The sequence below is a fragment of the Mirounga leonina genome, unplaced genomic scaffold (genome assembly GCF_011800145.1).
Source record: "Mirounga leonina isolate KUSES-001 unplaced genomic scaffold, KU_Mleo_1.0 Mir_97, whole genome shotgun sequence".
Classification (NCBI taxonomy): domain Eukaryota; kingdom Metazoa; phylum Chordata; class Mammalia; order Carnivora; family Phocidae; genus Mirounga; species Mirounga leonina.
In genome coordinates, this window is record NW_023270889.1 from 4,153,431 (window position 1) to 4,167,585 (window position 14,155).

The 14,155-nt window shown below is 44.2% G+C and overlaps 1 long non-coding RNA gene across 3 annotated transcripts in view; it reads right to left on the bottom strand.

Annotated features, from left to right (window-relative positions):
• LOC118006501 overlaps positions 1 to 14,155 on the bottom strand; it is a 65,606-nt gene that overhangs the window by 32,361 nt on the left and 19,090 nt on the right. For 2 of the 3 annotated variants that reach the window (XR_004678095.1, XR_004678093.1), the window contains one exon: positions 6,708 to 7,028. The exons of the other annotated variant lie outside the window; for it this stretch is intronic. This is a non-coding gene — a long non-coding RNA (uncharacterized LOC118006501). Of the gene's footprint in view, positions 1 to 6,707; positions 7,029 to 14,155 lie in introns of those variants that run through there. 3 annotated transcript variants of the gene reach the window in all.

Below are 14,155 nucleotides of genomic sequence, written 5' to 3' on the forward strand. Positions count from 1 at the left end.
TAAAACAGCACACATTAATTATCTCACAGTTTCTATTTGTCAAGAGCCCAGGAACAACTTAGTTGGGTCTCCTGGCCAGTGTCTCACAAGGCTCTAATCGAAGTATGGATTGTGGCTGCAGTCTCATATGAGGCTCTCCTGGGGTAGGATCCGCTTCTGAGCTCATTCAGTTGGCTGCAGCATTCAATGCCTTGTAGCTGAAGGACTAAGCACTTTGGATTCCCATTGGCTATTGGCCAGAGGCTGCCCTCAGCTCCTTGTTGTAACATAGCCTCCACAGACAGTTCACGACAGTGGCAGTTGTCTTCTTCAAAGGCAGCAAAGGAGGGGGTCTCCTTGCAAGTTAGGAATTACAGTTGTATTTACTGTGATCACCTACACATAACCATAGTCCAATTACCTCTGCTGTGTCCTATTGGTTAGAAGCAAGCCACAGGGTCTGTCCACACTCAAGGAAAGGGATAAGGGTATGAATACCAGGAGGCAAAGATCATGAAGATAAGACTCCTTAGACCTCGTCTTCTACAATGGGGTGTGAGCACCACCACCCCTCACTGCTCATACTGAATGTTCCCTCTTCTTTCCACACATCCACTTCCTGCCTCCTGGTCTTTGCCCAGATTGCCCCAAATTTGGAGGGCAAGGGAAGTAAAATTTCTTCCACCTCCAACCCTTATCCTAAGGACAGGAAAGGCATCTGGGCAGAAGCCCTTCATTGTCAGTTAAGGTAATACAATTTGTCAATGTAACCCAGGGTAAAAAGGGGTCAAATTCCACGCCCCCAACATAAAAGGGGCTCAGCACAAATTTACATGAAATAGAGTCAAATGAATGTAGATGAGAGGAATATGAGTTTTTCATGCTAAACAAATGGCTATAGTTGGAAGGAAATGAACCCTGTTATGATGAGGTGAGTTTAGTTTCGGAGATTCAAAGAGAGAATAAACCATAAGCCAGAGTGGAAGCCCTTCCACTCTTTTCCACTGGCCCAAACTCACCCCTATATATATACACTACCCCTCTCTAACCCAGTCATCTCAGAGACCAGAATTCACTCTTTTTGCTGCTGAACCTGCAGAGGTTAAGCTGAGGAGAAAGGCCGTTACAGAGGATGCAAAAAACAAGAAAGGACCAAATGGTATAGTGCTTGATTATGTCTCTAGGGAGTGGTGAGTTTTACCTTAGGGGAAAAAGGGTATGTGAGAGTGTAAATCGGAATTAGTTTCAGCTGTAAAAACCACAAAGTTCCCAAATAAGAATGACTTAACCAAAAACGAAGATTGTCTCTGCCTCATGCTCAAGAAGTCTGGAGATAGCCAGAGCAGGTTGGCAAATAATCCCCAGGGGGCAGAGAAGCATACCCTTCTTCTACGCTGTGCTGCCATGTGCGACCTCCATTCCCAAGGTCACTTCATGGTCAAAGTGACTGCCAGAACCCCTGCCTTGTACTCCATTTAAGGACACCGTGTGGAAGCTACACACACAGACTTCCGTTAACATCTCCCTGGTCAAAAGCAAATCATATAGTCACACCTGGCTGCAAGAGAGGCTGGGAGCTGTAGTCTTTATTCTGGTCAGCTAAGTGTCCAGATAAAAATCATTCACTTCAAAGGAGGTAAATGCCTGCTGGTGGACCACAAGCATCCTCTTGCCCAGGTGTGGTGACTGAAGATGCAACCCCTGCCTGCCCCTGACAGCCTCCCCGTCAAGTGCCTGCAGGTCTGCCTCAGCTGCAGAGAGATGCCCGACCCAGGGACTTGTCCACACTCAGCGGCTGAAATGAGGGCATGGAAGTTGGCCTTTCAGCCAGGTGTGGGACAACTCTGACAGGCCATTTGAGCTCCAGAGCCCCTGGGGGCTCAGCTGAAGTTGCCGTTGGGGAGCTTTGAGGTTCTACTTCTCCTTCATCTCAGTCCTGATCCCACTTCCTCCTTTTCACAGCTGTGGACACCAAAGGTACGACTTAATAAACACTCTGTGCCCCAGGCTCTGGTTCCCGGGGAACCCCACCTGCAAGAACAGGGGGAAGAGGATTTAAAGAGAGAGGGCCACAGGAAGTCAAGAGAGAAGAGAGAGAGTTAAGAAATGGGAAAGTATGTGAGGGACCCCATTAGTCCGGGTTCTCCGGAGAAACAGAACTTACAGGGTGTGTGCGCATGTGTGCATGTGTATGTGTATAAATATAAAGCGATTTGTTATAAGGAATTGGTTTGCTGGTGGGCTGGCAGGCTCAAGACCCAGGACAGCTGATGGTGCAGCTGAAGCCCAAAGGCAGTCTTGCTGGAGAATTCCCTGTTGTTGAGGGAGGCTGGGTTTTTTTGTTCTCTTTAGCCTTCAACTGATTAGATGAGGCCCACTTGCCTTATGCGGAGTAGTCTGCTTACTCAAAGTTCCCAAATTTAAATGCTAATTTCATCCAAAAATACCTTCCACGTTGACACATAAGATAACACTCAGAGACAACCTCTGGAGATCTGGGAAGCTCCCTTCTCGAACCTCCACAGATCTCCCTCCATCCCCCAAAACACACATGCATACATGTACACAGGGCAAGGTGGTGGCCATTTGCACCTAGGGTGGTTCAACAGAGCAAGATCCCTGATTCCAGCATCCCCTATGATGCCCTGAAAAGCTGTCAGACTTCACAGAAAGCCTGGGTAAAGAACCCTTCCAGGTATTGCATATTAACTTCAGGAAATGTGACAGGCGTTGGGATCCAAAAGGACAAAATGGAGAGTGTCTCCCTCCACCCAGGGCAGAGATAACGTTTGGAGCTCCCATGGAGCATGGATGTACGGACAATAACCAAGCCGGGAAAGGTCCTTCTTCCCTGCCTTCCATGCCCAGGTGGGAAAAGAAAAGAAGAGGCCATCAGGAAGATTCAGCAGGCAAGAGTCTGAGCTGATGCCCAGCACACCCTCCTGGCTCAGGGCTGGCCTGGCGCCGGTCAGGCTTCCCTGCCCAACTCCATCCATTCTTTACCATCCTTAGCCTATTTGTCCTCTTACAACTCCTTTGTGTTCTGTTAGATTTAAGTATGTATTATAGTCATTTTTGTCTTTTCTGTTAGATGATTGGCAATCCAACTAGAGTGATGATGTCCACTCTTTCATAGGTACTTATAAGAGCCAAGGATCGTTTTACTTCTCACGTGCACTCAAAAAAGTCAGGACCAAGATCTTATCATTAGGAATGCAAATTATAACAGAAGGGGTGTCAGTCATACGTTACCATGACTTTCCTGCCCCACCCCCAAAAATGTGTATATACTCTATAAATGATTGTGGGAGATGTAGAAAAAAGCAATTACTTGTCCTCCTTTTCTTTGTGAGGATATATCCAAGATACAAGAAAAGAAACTTAGAAGACTCAGAAGAGAGTTTAAAGCAGGGCAGCTTGTGCTGATTAAAAAGCCCAGCCCTCCTGGGAGCCAAGACAAAGAAGTAACATGATTTGTTCATAGTCAGACAGCTCGTTAGTTGTGGAGCTGGGTTTTTAACACAAGTCTTAACTCCCAAGATATGCTGTAAACGGTACTCAGGTTTCTTGGCTTCTTATTTCCATTCAATAAACCCATTCGTTTTCACAAAAGTAGTATCACATGCCAATGGGACTTTCCAGTGTTTGCTGATGGACTGGCAGATGGTACTTAGACTCTCACTGAACCCTGAATTTTCTTCTCACTACATCCACAGCAGGGTCATCAGTACCCTTGCCGGGCACAGGGCGGGGAGAGGATCCTGCTAATGCTTCCCACTAGCAGCCCCAACAGCCCCAATGTTTAGGGACTTGCAACACCTGGCATTTTATTGGATTATATAATAGTCATCTCCTCCCCACCCCAACCACCATCACAAGTGCAATCAGGCACATCAAAATGACTTTTTAAAAAAAAGTGGTTAGCATACCTCCTTGAGACAAACACAGCTATGCTCCTGGTGTTGCAAACAAAGGCCCTCACAGCCCCTCCCTCCAGGAAAATTAATAATACATGAGGATTTTCAGGAATTGCTAGAAGTGTGACACCCACCCTTTCCAGATTTCCCGGAAGAATTATTCGTTTCTGACAAATAAGTTCATTTAAGCATGTAATGAAATTTGATTTGATTTTTAGACCTTTGTAAATGTTTCATGTCCATCAAACCGTGCATCGGAAAAAATAACCCTGGGTTGGACCCTGTGGGGGATCTAACCGGGTGTAAAGAATGAACTAGAACAGGAGAAAGCAGCCTGAGCGCCTCCACGCAGGTCTGGTCTCCAGCTCCGTCCATTCCCCCACCCCCCTCCAGCCTCCAGGGCACCGGCCACAGGAAGGCAAACACCTACACTCCCACCTGGCCCCCAACTGTGGGGAGCCTGCTGCTCTCTTCCCACAAAGCAAATTTCATTTTGCCTTTTGCAGAAGATGAATGTGACTCATTTTCCCTGCTGAGGGTTATGTGATGACCTGCTATGAGCCACATATTCAACTGAGTCATGAGTGCTGAAATGCTGGTTGTGCCCACTCAATCACATTTAAGGCTCAGAAGTTCTATAAAAGCCCAAACCCACAAAAGCAACTTGATGGCAGGGCTCAGACCAGGTCAGCTGCAAGGTGGGGGGAGGGGGGTCTCACCGCTGTCCCCTCGGCCATTTTCCCCGAGCCCCGCCCAGACCCTTCCCTGTCCTTCCCTCTCTCTCCATGCCTGCAACTCCAGGCTGGTCAAATCTGGGTTTCAATGCACCAGCATGACTGACCCTTTCTTGAGGAGGCTTCTATCAGTTTCTGGCTGCAGGAATGAGGACCTCACCAAGAACCCTCAGCAGAGCACACCGTGCTCCCAACTTTTCTTCCTGTCAACTTCCGATTCATTTCCTGTAAGCCGTAACCCCTTCTGGGGAACATTAATTAGCCACCATGTTTTTTTTATCAGAATTCTAGGAAAGTGACATCTGTATGACTCACACTTCTGCAGTTTAAAAAAGTATTTACTCTATTTGATTGAGGCAGATGGCGTTTTGTGCTAGATACTTACTGTATGGATTTACGACCATCCGTGACCATTCTGGGAAAGAAAAAAGAATCAGCACTATTAGCTGTGAAGAGGCTTCACCATATCACTAAAACTGAGTGAAAACATATGGGGTGAAATATCTCTAAATGATCTCATAAATGTCTATTTAGAAATACAACAGACTTCCTTTATAATGCTGGTTTCAAGAATAAAGTTAACACCGCCCTTAGTCATTATATTCTGCCACTTGTGGCTTGATAAGAGGGTGATTTTACAACCTATATTGTCATCTATCTAAAGGGTTTTACAATCCATACAATCATAAGCTTGTAAAATAAACTATGCAAATTTATGTGGGCCAGGGTCTAAATTAATTCAGGTCTAAATAAATCAAACCCTAGCTAGACCGTGATTTAATCAAAAATTGAAAATATGACTCATAGCACTTCAGTGTGCTGACGTGTCCTGCCAAAAGAAGCATCGTTGCTGTGACAGAGACAAATGCTGGAAGGGCTGGTAGATTCTTCAAGGTCTAAATAGGGGGAGGTATCAAGATAAACATGGCATTATAAGAGTTCCTACAATTGCTCAACTCCATGTCTCGAGGGCAGGTTCAGAACAAGGAAGCTCACAACGTTCGTCCCGCAAATCCACAGATACGTACTTGATTGTCAGTTTCTCTCCCTGTGGTTTCAGGTTTTTATGGTTCTCCTCACCTTCTTGTGAATATGTATATCATTTTGTTCAAACTTTATTTTTGTTCCTGTTTTTACTTCGTAGATCATTACTTTTATCAACTCTCTTCTCCCCTTCTATTTTCCAAAATAGCTTCACCACCAGCAGCGCCCCTCCAATGTCCCAGGGGCTTGTGCAAATCTGACTGTGTAGGAGCCTTCCTTCCCCTTCACCTGGCTGAGCTCCTTCTTCAGCCTTGTGTCCCCAACAAGGACCTGTGACCACGGTTGGGTGACCCCGGGCAGGAAGCAGATTCGGGGCAGGGCATGTGGGGCAGGGATGTCTGAACCCCAACCAGGACCCAGGAGCAGATGGGCACGTATTGGGACAGCCTCTGAAACCTTGGTGCTCCTGGAAACCTTGGGGCACACAGGCTGGCCACCACAGATCTGTATCTGACTCCCACGTCCCAGACAGTGTAGGCAGAGAGGAAGCTGCAGCCGCAGGAAGACGCCAGGGAGGTGAAGTTTGTGTCCATCCCAGCTCTCCCCTCTTGTCTACGTGCGGCCCACCCGCTCCACCCCACCCACGACTGGCTCCTCCTCAGAGTGCTCTCCGGACAGGGCCATTTTGCAATAGAGTCTTCCCCCAGTTTTTCCAATTAAAATCTTGCCATCACATTGGTGTTTTGAGAAGAGTCTTTCATGCAAAGGAGTCAGGAATTCGGGAGTTTGGGGTTCTCACCCTCTGGTAGGGTGAGAAAGGGAATTCTCGTTGAAGTCGAAAGGTACTTGGGTGTCCACCAGACCAGACAGGGCTTCTGGATCCATGCTCTACCCTTCCATTCCTCCGCAGCGGGCTGGCTCTGAGAGCTGCAAGGATTGGGAGAGGTTCTCCCACAGAGGCTGGGAAACACTGGGGCTCGTAGGGGAGGACAAGTGTCGGGATGCTGACACTTGCTTAGGAGATGCAAATCTCTGAATTAGTGTCCCTTCCTTTGGTCCTTCTTCCCCAAGTTCCTGAACAAATTTTGAGAGACTCAGAGAGAAACACAATATTTAGGATCAAGTTGGAGATGCCCCAGAATTTTCCTCAAGAATACCCAAAACCTAAGGGCCTAGACACCCCCTCACTGTGACCAACCAGGACGGGAAAGGAGGGAAATCAACAGTTCCTAAAATAACACAGGCCAGAGCCTTGGCGAATGAATCTTACCTCCTGTGGGCTGATCTGATGACCGTGATGAACTCCTGAGGAGACGCGCAGAAGCAAGCCTTCTTCCTTCTCTTCATTCCAACTATCCCACAGGTGGCCACCCAGCGAGCTGAGGAAGGCCCATCCATGAGCCTGTGGCGCCACCTAGCAAAAACCAGAAGGTACTGGAGACACACTGAGCTGGGAGGTTTTTGGGTTTTGTTTTGGTTTGGTTTTTTTCCACAACCAGAAAAAGGGGGTTTCCATTTCATTCACGGAGTTCTGGGAAATGGAATTTGTACAAAACCTTTCTTGCACATGATGGAAAACATGTATTAGCATCTAATGAGAGAATTTGGCCCAAAGGCAATTGTAATCAAAACATGAGGATAAGAGTTTAGTTCTCTAAACTTGCATTTGTTTCCCCCAGTAACAGCTGTGACTCTGCAGTTTTTGCTTCAAGAAGAATTTGATTTTGCCTTAAGTATTACATTTTGAAAACTGACAGAGCTACCATTTCTCCTGTTTTCTTTTCTTCTCCTTCCTCCCGCCCCCCCTTGCTCTCCCAGGTCAGAGTTACCTCTGAGTGATGCCTGTAAGTCTTGCAGGGAAAACAGGCTCACCGAGGACAGATTCTATAGGCAAATTTAGGTACAGTTCAGTCAAGGGGACATTCTGACAATTTTATGATGTCACTGTGCCCCTTTGGGTTCAGGGGACGGAGATGAGGTTTCCCCTGTTCCCGCAAACCCAGCCCCATAAGGAAACATTTGCCACGCATAATGAAACCCCAGCTTATCAAGGGATCCAGGTACACCCGAACCATAAATGGACATGGCCCTGCACAGAAAGCTGCAGCAGCCTCCCATCAGAGATGCCTGAAGGTCCAAAGGGAAACAGAGACTCAAGGATGTACCTCAGCTTCTGGCCAAAAGCTCTTTTGACGACCACATTGGGAAAAGGCCAGTCTTTGCCTTTGAAAGGGTCAGGAGAGCATAGGGGGTATGACCACGGACTCTGGAACCAAATGCCTAGGTTCCATGTTTGCTTCTTTTAATTTAAGCCTCGCCTCAGTTCTCTGTACAAAAAAAGATCATTCTAGTACCTGATGTTTCCGCAGGGTGAAGATTAAATGAGATAAACCATATAAAACGCTTAGGATAAGGCCTGGCATATGGCAGGCGCTTCATAAATATTAACTAGTGTTTAATTATCTCAGAGTTTAAAGAAACACACCTAAATTTCCTTGCACTCTAATAAACCAATTGTGGTTTTCTTTTGCATCTGAAGGTTTTTGTTAACTAGCCTTGCCAACCGTGTGTAGCCCCCCTCAGTGGCAAATTCTTTGGATATTCCCACACTGACAGCAGAAACAGGAGGAAATATGCAGCCTTAAAAAATTCTTTTAGCAGGAAGCATGCAAAAGAGTCTGAAGACCACCAATCTATCTCAAAAGGATGCTCAATTAATGCCGTTAGAGGATTGACAATCAGCGCGGTTTCTTTTCATTTGCCTTTATGATCGTTCTGCAAACCCCAGCACTGTCTCTGGTTGATTCAGTGAACGTTCCTGAACAGTCTGATCACAATAAGGCTCTCTTTCATGCTCTATCTATTAGATTTGAAGTTTCTTAAGTGCAAGGATCCTGCCTAGCCACTCCATGCCCCTGAGCGACTAGACACTGTTGTGTGCTTTTGTATTAAACACCTAGACAGTTTGAAAAGTGGTAATTTGGAGGCAGATATTGCTCGTCCACTGAATGGACACTACAGCCAAATGGCAGTAAGCCTTGACTTTTGGAGCATCTCTGCGGGGTCCGCCTCTATGTGCTGTCGTTGGACCTGGTCTAGTATCGTCATCCATCAGTGCCTCACAAGAATCAGATTACAACGCAACATTACAGACAGCCCGTTTCATAGCAAGTGGCAAACTGATGTCTTTTCCCGCAAGGTGCAGGCCTGACGAATTTACCGGAAAGCCTTCGACACAATTGAGTAATGCCAGTGAAACAGCACTTTATCTTTAGAAGTCATGGGATACACATCAACATACAAGACTTTTCAAGCTGCAGCCAGAGCGTAGTGCGTCCTCGAGCTTCACTGACCAAGCCAAATGAGGTTGTGCTCGGGCATCGGTGGTGGGGAAAATGCATGACGAGTTTCAGATGTCTCGTATCTTAGGCTTCATGTGGCTTTTTAATGTAGCTCTAATTGAATTGCAGAGCAAAGATTATGAATATTAACTTGATCGAGCAACAGGGTAGTCTACTCTCTTCCTATTTTTTTATACTCGTCCTGCAGCTATGTTACATGATCACACATTCTCATCTGAATCGGGTCGCTAGTCCTTGATGAAAAATTCTTACAGACTCCTTATGGTTGGGAAGACATGACAGATGTAAAGGGCTTTTTTGACTGTTATCATCATTTAGCATTTGCTTCCAAGTCTAGCTGCAGTGTTCATTCGAGGCATACCCAGAAATAACGTCTTCACCCGTTTATAATGACATACGTATGTAATAGCAATTACAATCCCTGAGATCTTTGGACTTAGGGAACAGCCCTTTACAAGTGAAAACTCCGTTCATGGTAATTTGAGCCCAGGATCTCCTTCTTTATCATTACCTTATAGTGATATACTGGAGCCAGGAAAGAACCTTCATGTACCTTCATACCAAACCAACTTCCTGCCTCTGATATGCCCCAGGGATCTAATGAAAGATAACGCTGTACAAATGATCTATTTGGCTGCAAAATATGGTCAAGTACATATGCACATACACTTGAAGATAACATGATTTTCTGAATTCAGTATAATTCCAATCAAAATTCCCCTGGGCTTTCGGGGAAACTTGGCAAGCTGATTCCAAAATATGTATGAAAGAACAAAGGACCGAGAATAGAGAAGACACGCAAAAAGAAGAAGAACCACATGGGAGAATTTGACTTCCAGATATTAAAATTATTCTAGGGCTAAAGCAATTAAGATAGCATGGTATTGGTGGGGAAAAGTGTAGATGGACTAGTACAGCAGAATATAGAGTCCAGAAACAGGTCTACATTTGCAGAGAGATGGGACTGTTTTTTCTAAAACTGACACTGCAGCTGCCTGGGGGAAATATTTTTTCAGTATATGGGTATGGGGAAAACAAATTACCCATATGTTTAAAAAATAAAATTGAAACCCTCACACTACAACTTCTGGTATATTAAAAACTTAAATATAAGAGTAGAACTATAAAATTTATCAAAGATTAATATACTGGTATAACTTTAGGATTTTCTGGTTTGTAAATATTTCTTTGAAAAAATATGTACTATAAATGATTCTTAAGATGAGATCAACTATATTAAAATTAAGAGTTTATTTCCTTAAAAGACACAATAAAGAAAGTAAAAAGGTAAGGCAGAAACTGGAAGAAGGTATTTGCAACACAAAGGATTAACCTCCAGAATAAAGAATCCCATAAATCAATAAGAGAAAGACAACTTAACTGATAAAAGGGCAAAAGTGTTAAATGTGTATTTCTCAGAAGAGAAAGAAATAGGCAATAATATATTATTTTGAGCAATTTTATTAGAAATTAGAAAAAAAATACAAATTAAAACCACAATGATCAGATACCATGCCCAGAAGCAGTAAGAATCCTGATAATAACCAATGTCACTGAGAATGCACAGCAAGAGTTCCACTTTGGAAGATAATTTGGCACCATCTAGTAAGTTGGAAGAATGGATAAACTCTCTGACTCAGTAATTCCACCCCAAGGTATAGTCCCTTGGGAAACTCGTGCACTGTGAACTAGGAGACATTTGGAAGAATGTTTCATAGCAGCACAGTTTGTTTGTAACTGGAGAAAGAACTCTGATAACAGACCGAATGTTAATAAACAAAAGGATGGATAAATAAACTGTGGCATATTCACAATGAATACATCGATGAATAAATCAAAAAGCTGCACTCATCAGGGATGGAATTCAGAAAGAAAACTCGTTGAGTGTAAAAACAAGTAGCAGAATATAGGCAGAATGACTTCATTTACATAACATTCAAGAACATGCAAAACTACACATGTTCTGTGGGGATGTAAGTATACGAGATAAAGCTATAGAGAAAAGCAAAGGGATGATGAATACAAAAATCCAGATAGCAGTTCTCTCTGCCAGAGAGTCAGGAAGGACCGCACTGAAGGTTGGCAAATAATGGTAATGGTTTTTCTTAAGCTAGGCACTTGGTAATGGACTATCGTGTGATTATCATTTAAACTACCCACATTTTAAAAATATTTTTATTTTGAAATAGTTTTATATTCGCATAGAAATTTTAAAAAGAGCAAAGTGCATGCCCATGTATCCTCCATCTAGCTTCCCCCAGTGATTAGTATAGTTCAATGATCAAAACCAGAAAGTTGACCTTGGTGCCACACTATGAACTAAACTGCAGACCTTATTCAGATTTCACTGTTTTTTTACATGGACTGTTTGTGAGTGTGAGCGTGCATGTGTGCGTACTTCCAAGAAGTTTTATCGCAGGCACAGATTCCTGTAACGGCCACCACAGTCAAGATACAGAACTTCTGGGCGCCTGGGTGGCTCAGTCGGTTAAGCGACTGCCTTCGGCTCAGGTCATGATCCTGGAGTCCCGGGATCGAGTCCCGCATCGGGCTCCCTGCTTGGCGGGGAGTCTGCTTCTCCCTCTGACCCTCCTCCCTCTCATGTGCTCTCTCTCTCTCATTCTCTCTCTCAAATAAATAAATAAATAAATAAATAAATAAATGATACAGAACTTCTCCATCATCACAAATAAACTTGATAGTCATACCCTCCCCCCAGCCCTAATCCCTAGCAACCGTTTGTTTGTTCTTATTACTGTAATTTTGTTACTGTGTTTATTTTTTAAAATGTTCTTTTGTATCTCTTTAATACAAGAAAAAAAACTTCAAAAGGGAGGAATGCTTAGCACATGGACAGGAGATCCTCACCATCTGCCTCAGCCTATGTGGTGAGGTTTGCTGAGTTGCTGGGAACTTCATGGTCCCCACAACTCACCTTCCTCGCCGCCTAAGAGACCTGGGTAAAGATAAAGTGCACTTTTTTCTCGTCTTGAGAGGGTCATCTCAGAATCAGAAGACCACCCAGTCTTCCCCAGTCGGCCCGTCACCCTTGACCTCAGGCCACTGCCAGGGGGAAGTAGCTTATGACAGTTTCTATCTCAGAGGGTGAAGTTAGCCCAGCATCGGGACAGCTCACCAAACAAAGGAGACACAGACGGGGACAGTACAGATCCACTTTGAGTCATCTGACTGTGACTGACAGCTCAACACCTGACTCATATTTTCAGTTTTCATCCCTGTCCCCGCAGGCGGGCTGGTTCCTCCTCATTCGGAGTCCCTGCAAGATCTCAGGCTCCTGGTGCCAGGCTGCTCCAGACGCAGCCTGTTTAGGTGGAAGCCAGTTGTTTCCATCCATTTGAACCCCAGCCTAGTTGCCTGCCCCACCTGTTCTGTAATGTGCCTCCTTTTCCTCCAACCAGCCTCCTGGGGATAGAGGCTTCGCCTGCTCTGTGCCTTTTTACTTAAAAACAAACTGTATCCCATTTGGGCTCTTGTAATTCCCATGAGGCTTACTGCATCTTCCAAACGTGGTTCCAAACAGCCTCCACCTCCTCCCTTCTGTTTTTCCCTCTTCCTAGTTGAGGTGTGTTTTGTTTTGTTTCCATTCTATAGTGCTCAGCCAGGCATGTAGAGGCAGACCCTGTCTTTGCCACAGTCAATCAGTTCTTGGAATCCTTCTCATAAAGGGCATCGTATTTCCTTCTAAGAACAATGCCATAATTGGAGATTGCATTCCTGAAGAAAGTCCAGTCACAATCAAATAAGCTTATTAAACTGTATTCCTTACGATATTAACATGTGGATTTGAGAAAGGGGCTGTAGACCAACAAATCTGGGAAACACTGGATTGAACAATTAACCCCTAACCCCTGCCACTGCAAGGATGCTCAGATCTTTCTGTGACCCACAGACCTTTTGAGGGGGTAGAAAAGGGAGGTTTCTATAGGCTACTTGAATGTAGAACTACCACCAAATTAAAGCATATATATGACAATAATGTATCCTTTCTTAAAAAGCAAAGTTGAGGGGCGCCTGGGTGGCTCAGTCGGCTAAGCGGCTGCCTTCGGCTCAGGTTATGATCCCAGGATCCTGGGATCGAGCCCCGCATCGGGCTCCCTGCTCAGTGGGAAGTCTGCTTCTCCCTCTCCCTCTGCCTGCCACTCTGCCTACTTGTGCTGTCTCTCTATCTCTCTGTCAAATAAATAAATAAAATCTTAAAAAAAAAAAAAAAGCCAAGTTGAAAGACCTGAAGAGGCTATTTTCCAACTCCTATAAAACGAGCACAGACACGCCCCCCCATGCTGATGACATATCTGCTTGCTCTCCAGACCGTCCCTCAATTTATAAGTTAAACATGTCCTCAGGATAAGAAATTGATTTATATACCATAACCAAATATCAATTTAGGTCATGTGAGGAACCAATTATTTTTTAAAGTCAAGTTCACTTTTACTTCATGGTTTAAGCTTAGATGTCCAACTTCAAATATTTTCATTCCTCAAGAAAGCCTATATTTCATTATCATTGATACTAATAAAAAAATTTTAATTCCCTCCCAAAATACAGAGGTCCTAGTAATCCTACAAAAAGCATGAAAAGCTAAAGAAGTGCCAAAGTAAAAGTTTTTATATTAGGATAAATACACAAAAAATAGTTGTATCAGACATTACTGCATTTTATTGTTTGTGTATATATATATATTTTTTGTATATATATGCATATTAAACACACATATATATGCATATTATACATATATATGTATATATGTGACATACACACACACACACACACACACACCCATTTGACCCTTGAACAACATGAGTTTGAACTGTGCATGTTCACTTACATCAGATTTTTTTGATAAATATAATACAATACTGTAAATGTATTTTTTCTTCCTTAGGATTTTTTTTTTTTTTTTTTTTGCGAGAGAGAGAATGAGAGAGAGCACCAGAGGGAGGAGGGTCAGAGGGAGAAGCAGACTCCCTGCTGAGCAGGGAGCCCGATGTGGGACTCGATCCCAGGACTCCAGGATCATGACCTGAGCCGGAGGCAGTCGCTTAACCAACTGAGCCACCCAGGCGCCCCCTTCCTTAGGATTTTTAATAACATTCTCTTTTCTCTAGATTACTTTATTGTAAGAATACAGTATATAATAATATATAACATACAACATATG